Source organism: Myotis davidii, unplaced genomic scaffold (assembly GCF_000327345.1).
Source record: "Myotis davidii unplaced genomic scaffold, ASM32734v1 scaffold1016, whole genome shotgun sequence".
Lineage (NCBI taxonomy): Eukaryota > Metazoa > Chordata > Mammalia > Chiroptera > Vespertilionidae > Myotis > Myotis davidii.
In genome coordinates this window covers 859,529-865,720 of record NW_006287680.1, presented here as the reverse complement: position 1 = coordinate 865,720, position 6,192 = coordinate 859,529, and the positions used below count along the sequence as shown (strand labels likewise).

Sequence of the window (6,192 nt, the reverse complement as noted above, 5' to 3'; positions counted from 1 at the left end):
AAACTATAGTTGAAAAAATTTAAAAAGATTTTCTCTCAGTTTACAAGAGTGAAATCTCTAAGTCATCTGGGGTATCTGCCTCTTCTTTGCCATTCCATATCTATTCCATTCTAAATGTTGCGGAGTTCACCAGCATTAAGTGTTTTGAACCTACTACCTCCTTTTCATTTGCTCTGCCATCATTCTGATTTAGATCATATTTAGTTCTATTTGAGCCATTGAAATATATTTTCAATTGGCCTTCTTGAGTCTAGTTCTGCCCTGTCCAATAAAACTAAGAGTTCTGCCAGACATATTTATACACATTCATTGTCCAAAATCAGTTTAATGACTTCAGACTGCCTAGTAAATACAAATCTATTCTTCACATATTTTTAAGAAGGGTTCTATAAAAATTAGCCTTACTTCTATCTAATAATAAGCCGGGTGATTTTGATCACCCATCACCTCTCACAGTCCCTTTTTCTTGATTTAAAAATGAAGGGGTTGCAAATGTTTCCTTTTTGGCTATTGTTGATTATATACCTTAACTGTTCATAGGGTAACATTAGTGTTGCACATTAAATAACTCAAATATCTTGCTATTCTAAGATCTGCACTACAGGGTTCATAAACATGAACTTATGTGAATTTTGCTGTTGTTGTTTCACCAAAAAGCAAAACATGAATTTTATGTAGAGGACACTCTATAATCTTAATGTTCAAATAAAACCAAATATGTCCTTCGTGATTTTGATGAAAGCTGGGGATCCTCTCTACGGAGGAATTACACACTGAATTTTATAGGGTAGGTATGTAAACTCTCTGAGGGTCTATAGAATTACCCTGCACTTTTCTGATTTGACATCCTTTTTCATACTACTCTATGATTTACATTCTTTCATCATATCCCAGGTAACATTGTGAGATCTAATTCAAATGTGATATTCTGCATTGTCTCTTTACTCTCACTAACTGGATATGAATGACCCTTCTCTAACCCCACCCTGGCATTTTGGGTGCATTTCTCATAGTACATCTGACATTCTGCCTCATACTTAATTCTTTGTGTTCCACTCTAATTCCCTCTACTATGGTGCAAGAACCTAGCAAGAGGGACTGTTATCTTATTCCCTTTGCTTCCTCCTGAACCCTTCAACACACTGCCATCACCCTGATATAGAGTTTGAACATGAAATATATTCAGTGAACATCTATTAAATCGATGAATAAATGTGTTAGGGCATCGGTTTTAAAACACTAATCTAATTTTTCATTTACTTGTGTATTCATTTGGTCACTAACAAAAGTAATTTGCAAAACATTTTAACAATAAATAACTGGAAATAAAAGGCGAAGGTGAGCCATCTGGTATTAGAACAGCTGTAGAATTTCATGGAATATTTCTAAGTCTAGATTTTGTTCAGATTCTGTGATAAAATTATGTTAGTCACCATGACACTAGGGTCCACTTTCACAACCATGAGTTCAATGTTACATTTGCAATGAAAAATGTTCAACCTTGAAGGACTTCTTTTTTAACTTGGAGAAAATACAACCCATGTCCTCAGTTCCTCAAGGAGATACTTTAAAGATGAGGAACCTCTTCATAGGATAATTTGTGAAAGCACCATTTACTTAACAAGATAGTGGTTTGCTTCCTGATGACAGGGTAAATAATCCATTTTTTTTGTGTGCATTCCTGATATTTTTCATTTGTTTCTTTATCTGATAAAATGTATTAATTAATGTATTCATTTATTACACTATTACAGATGCCCCCCAACCCTTTTACCCACCTAGACCCAGGCCTCTCCTCTCTCCCTCTGGCCTTCTGAGAAACATAGATATTTGACCCTACTCAACTGTTGACTAAAAATGTCTGTGTTCTTCCATTGAATATACTTTTTATGTAGTCTAAACAAGACTAGAACAGTGGGTTGTATTTGGGCATAGGATGGTGACTCTTTCCTATATCTATCATCTTGCAAGGCCTCCTGTGAACAAATAATCACTAAGCAGGTTCTAGCTTCAGTAAAGAAATAACACCATCTCCTCAGGTCAGAACTACAAGACTGAATTTCCTGGCAGAAAAGGAAATGGCTTTCCATGCCCAGGAAGGCTGACACAACTGTTTTTTTTTTTCAAATTAGAGGAAATTTTCTCAACAAAACTGTATGCACAGTGCCTGTGGCTGTCACACTTTCAACTTTCCACAACTTCCCACTTCATACAAAGGTACTGACACACTTATACTACCTTTCTTTTGCAGGATTTAGTTATTAGGGCTCATGGAAGAATGAACATTGCAGGCCTTCTAACGGAGCTCTGTGCAAGAGAAGTTCTTTATGGGAGGAAAGCGGAGCTTCAGTCAACAGGGCAATGTTGTGTTGTGTTATATTTGTTTATTTGTTTGTTTGTTTTGTTTAAACCAAGCTGAGTCCTGGCTCTGAGGGGTGCAGGAGACAAAGTGAGGACATGGGCAAGTTCTGAAAGGTGATGGCCTCTAAATTAAACCCGTAAGTCTGGAGCTGGCTTAATCACAAGTTGTGTTCTGTAGCAGTTTTCTTTTGGTGAGAGGCAACTTCCTCTCCTCACAAAAGGTTCATGTCTTCCTACCTCCTCTTCCAGTCACAGCCCTGTGATAAGGGAAGAAAGAGTTGGGGCCCTTCACTCAGGCAGCCATTCATTTGTTTATTCAAGAGCATGTAGGAAATTCAGCCATTATGGCCCCAGCCAACAATTCATTATGACCAAGAAAGACAGTTCCCACTTATATTCTAGGAACTGGTGAGCTCCCTTGAGACAGGTTCAAAGATTAGAAGCCATCAGGGGAAGGAAGGGCAGGGAGTCTGTGCAAGATACTCAGAATCCCTAGTTTTCTGGGATAGCTAGAGCACTCTCCTACTCTGGTTGACATCTGTGACATTTTTACTTAGATAAAGGGTTGCCTGAGTTTAAAGAGAAGTGGTGCCTGAACAAACTAACACTATAGATTGACAGGTGTCAAATTTTTCATGAGGCTATCCAGTATTTAGCTTTCTGGTTAAAGAATAAGTAAATAGCCTGGCTGGCGTAGCTCAATGGTTGAGCATCGACCTATGAACCAGGAGGTCATGGTTCTATTCCTGGTCAGGACACTTGCCTGGGTTGTGATCTCGGCCTCCAGTGTGTGGCTGCATCTCATCATTGATGTTTCTAGCTCTCTCTTTCTTCTTCTATTAAAGCAATAAAAATATTTTAAAAGAATAAGTAAATAAACCAGAAATGTAAATATTCATTTTTTTTTTGTTTTGACAATTAAAATTCTTTATTTTGCAATAGGATGTTCACAATTGGAACTCATCATTATTGAAAACGTGAAGGCTGAAAGAAGGGACAAAATGTTTTTCCAAAACTGCCATAAAGGTGTCTCTTAATGTTCTATGGACAAAAGTGGCCATTTGTTTCACGGGCTGACTCTTGGACCTGACAGAAGTGTCTCCGGTCCACCCTCATGGGCAGATAATGCAAGATGAGTTTCCATGTATTGTCCTTAGATTAATGCTGGATATTGGCAAAGTGACCCACAGGAATGTACTTCAGATTGGGATAGTAATTATTTGTTTATATCTGTATGTTCCATGATGGGGGATGAAGCAGTGATTGTCACAAGACAAGAAAAATAAATGTGAGAAGTTCTACTTTCCTACCTTTGTGGGAATAAAATTACCCCTTCTGTCCCCAACAGAAGCACACACTGACACCTCTGTTGCCTGACTTTCCAAGTCCTTTAAAGAACACATTACATATCAGAAGAGGGGGCCTGCTGCTACTATCTCTGCATTTTGTTATCATTCACTTCCACACTTATAGTATCTCTGTGGAGGCCAAAATGAATGAACATAAGAGCCCATGAATGCAACACTGATACTATCAAATGTCCTATCTCATCTACTCCCCCTGGCCCACTCACTCTTTTGAGCAGCTATGAGCCCTTGTTTGGCACTTTGCATTTGAATCTTTTATTTGCATGCACTCCCTTAGCCATAAGATTGTAATTCAGATCAATTCAATTCCACTCAGTTTAAAATATTTATTCTGTACCTATTACACTTCAGGGACTGTGTGAGGTGCCAGTGATAAATATCCAAGACATGGTCCCCGATTCCATTAAATAGTTTAATATATAGATAAGGAGGCTGGCATTCTTTCCAAGCTGAGTAGAATAAGAACAACCACTGAAGTAAGGCCAAAGGAACAGGTAGAAGGGCTGAAGGAAGAGGTGTAGGAAATGGTCCTTGGACGTGTGACATCTGTGATAAGCTAGCGATATATTGATGTGTCTTAGTGAAGAGGAGGGAAAGGGAAAGGATAATTGTATTTCTGGCAGATGGCAAGCATGTGAAAAAGACTGAAACATGTAATATCTGACCCATTTGGAGAATGAAAGTAGTTCAGTACCAGTAGAGCATACGATTTAAAATGGTGGCAATCAGTAGGAGATAAGTCTTTGACTCAGATGATTAAGGGTTTTGTCTATTATGCTAAAGAGCTTGGATTTTTATTTTAAGGCCAAAGGAAGTTATGCAATGGTTTGTGCAAGTGAGCAATAGAAAGGATTAATTTTTGGCGCAGCATAAAAAATGGATTGCAGGAGGATGAGAATGAAGGTGAATGCTGTGGAATGAATGTTTGTGTCCTCCCCCAAATTCATATGTTGGAATCATAGATTCCAAGATGGTGGTATTAGGAGGTAATTAGGTCTTGAGGGTGGAGCCCTCATGAAAGGGATTATGACTTTATAAATTGTACCCAAGAGCTCTCTTACCCTTCCTGCCATAGAAGGACACAGTAAAATGATGTCTATGAGCTAGAAAGTGGGTCTTCACCAAACCAGCATCTGCTGGGGGGTTGATCTTGGACTACTGAGCCTCCAGAATTGTGAGAGATAAATGTTTGTTATTTAAGCCTGCTTTAGGTTAAAGCAGCCTGAATGTGTTAACACATGGTACATTTGCAGTAAATTGAATAAGAAATGACTAAGGAGGTGGCAATTGGTTATAAAGAACTACTTAGGTGACATAACTAAAGAAGCTGGTGAATGAGAGGTGTGGGGCAAGCATCTAATCATGCCTTCATTTGTACCTTGATTACTTTGGTGAATGCTGGTGCCATTAACAAGGAAAGGAATGGAATAGGAAGCAGAGAAGCTGTATGGAAATTTAAAGAGAAAGGTTTGTTTTAGACGTGATAAGTTAAATTTTTGCACATTTGTACTTGTAGGATCATCTGAGGCAACTGCCCAGCAGGCGATCAGAAGTGTGGATCTCGCCCTAACCAGTTTGGCTCAGCAGATAGAGCATCGGCCTATAGACTCAAGGGTTCCAGGTTTGATTCCAGTCAAGGGCATGTACCTTGGTTGCGGGCACATCCCCAGTGGGGAGTGTGCATGAGGCAGCTGATCGATGTTTCTCTCTCATCGATGTTTCTAACTCTCTATCCCTCTCCTTTCCTCTCTGTAAAAAATCAATAACATATATTAAAAAAAAAGAAGTGTGGGTCTGGAGCTCCAGGGAAGAAGGCTGGGTGTGTGTCTTATCCTCTGTGTGACCCCTGAGCCCACCACCTGGCCCTGGTTCTGTTGCTATTCATTCCAGGTCTTTGATGATGGTTGTAATTATGGCACTGATGGGGATGGATCTTTAATCAGATGTGTATATTATCAGTGTGATAGAATTTAGGCAAGGCAGGATTTTTCCCGAGGTTGGGCTTAAAACAAGTTGGATGGCTCCATTAGATTATTTGCCCTGTTGTGTCATTTCCTTTGATGTGTCCTTTGTTTGCAGTGAGACTCTAACTAGTCTCTCCTGGGAAATACATGGTCCATGAAGTGATCTGATGCTGCCCACAGGGTACCATAGCTCCAGCTGTTGCCATGAGAAAAAACAGCTGTCTCCAGAGCATTAGGATGGTGCATTCTCTCAAAAGCAAGGAGAAAGAAAATATTGCTTTAAACATCATCATCCACTAACGTTAATCAGCTTTTGCTTCAGGCACTCCGTGAGGTGCTGTGTTATTTATTTATTCTCTTTCTATTCCAGCAGACCAGTGACCCATCCAATTTAAAACTTAAACTTCCAATAATATGTTTATTTATGTGTGCAGAAAATGAAAGTATTAATCTATTGGGATAAATATAAGAAATTTGATTCAAATTGCTCTGAGTGATTA

At 39.0% G+C, this 6,192-nt stretch overlaps 1 long non-coding RNA gene across 1 annotated transcript in view; it reads left to right on the top strand.

The window, feature by feature from the left end:
* The window catches only part of LOC102759089, a 19,982-nt gene extending 14,692 nt beyond the window's left edge, over window positions 1-5,290 (top strand). The window contains exons 5-6 of the long non-coding RNA XR_435442.1: window positions 3,304-3,387; window positions 5,245-5,290. This is a non-coding gene — a long non-coding RNA (uncharacterized LOC102759089). The remainder of the gene's footprint in view (window positions 1-3,303; window positions 3,388-5,244) is intronic.
* The last annotated feature ends 902 nt before the right edge of the window (window positions 5,291-6,192 follow it).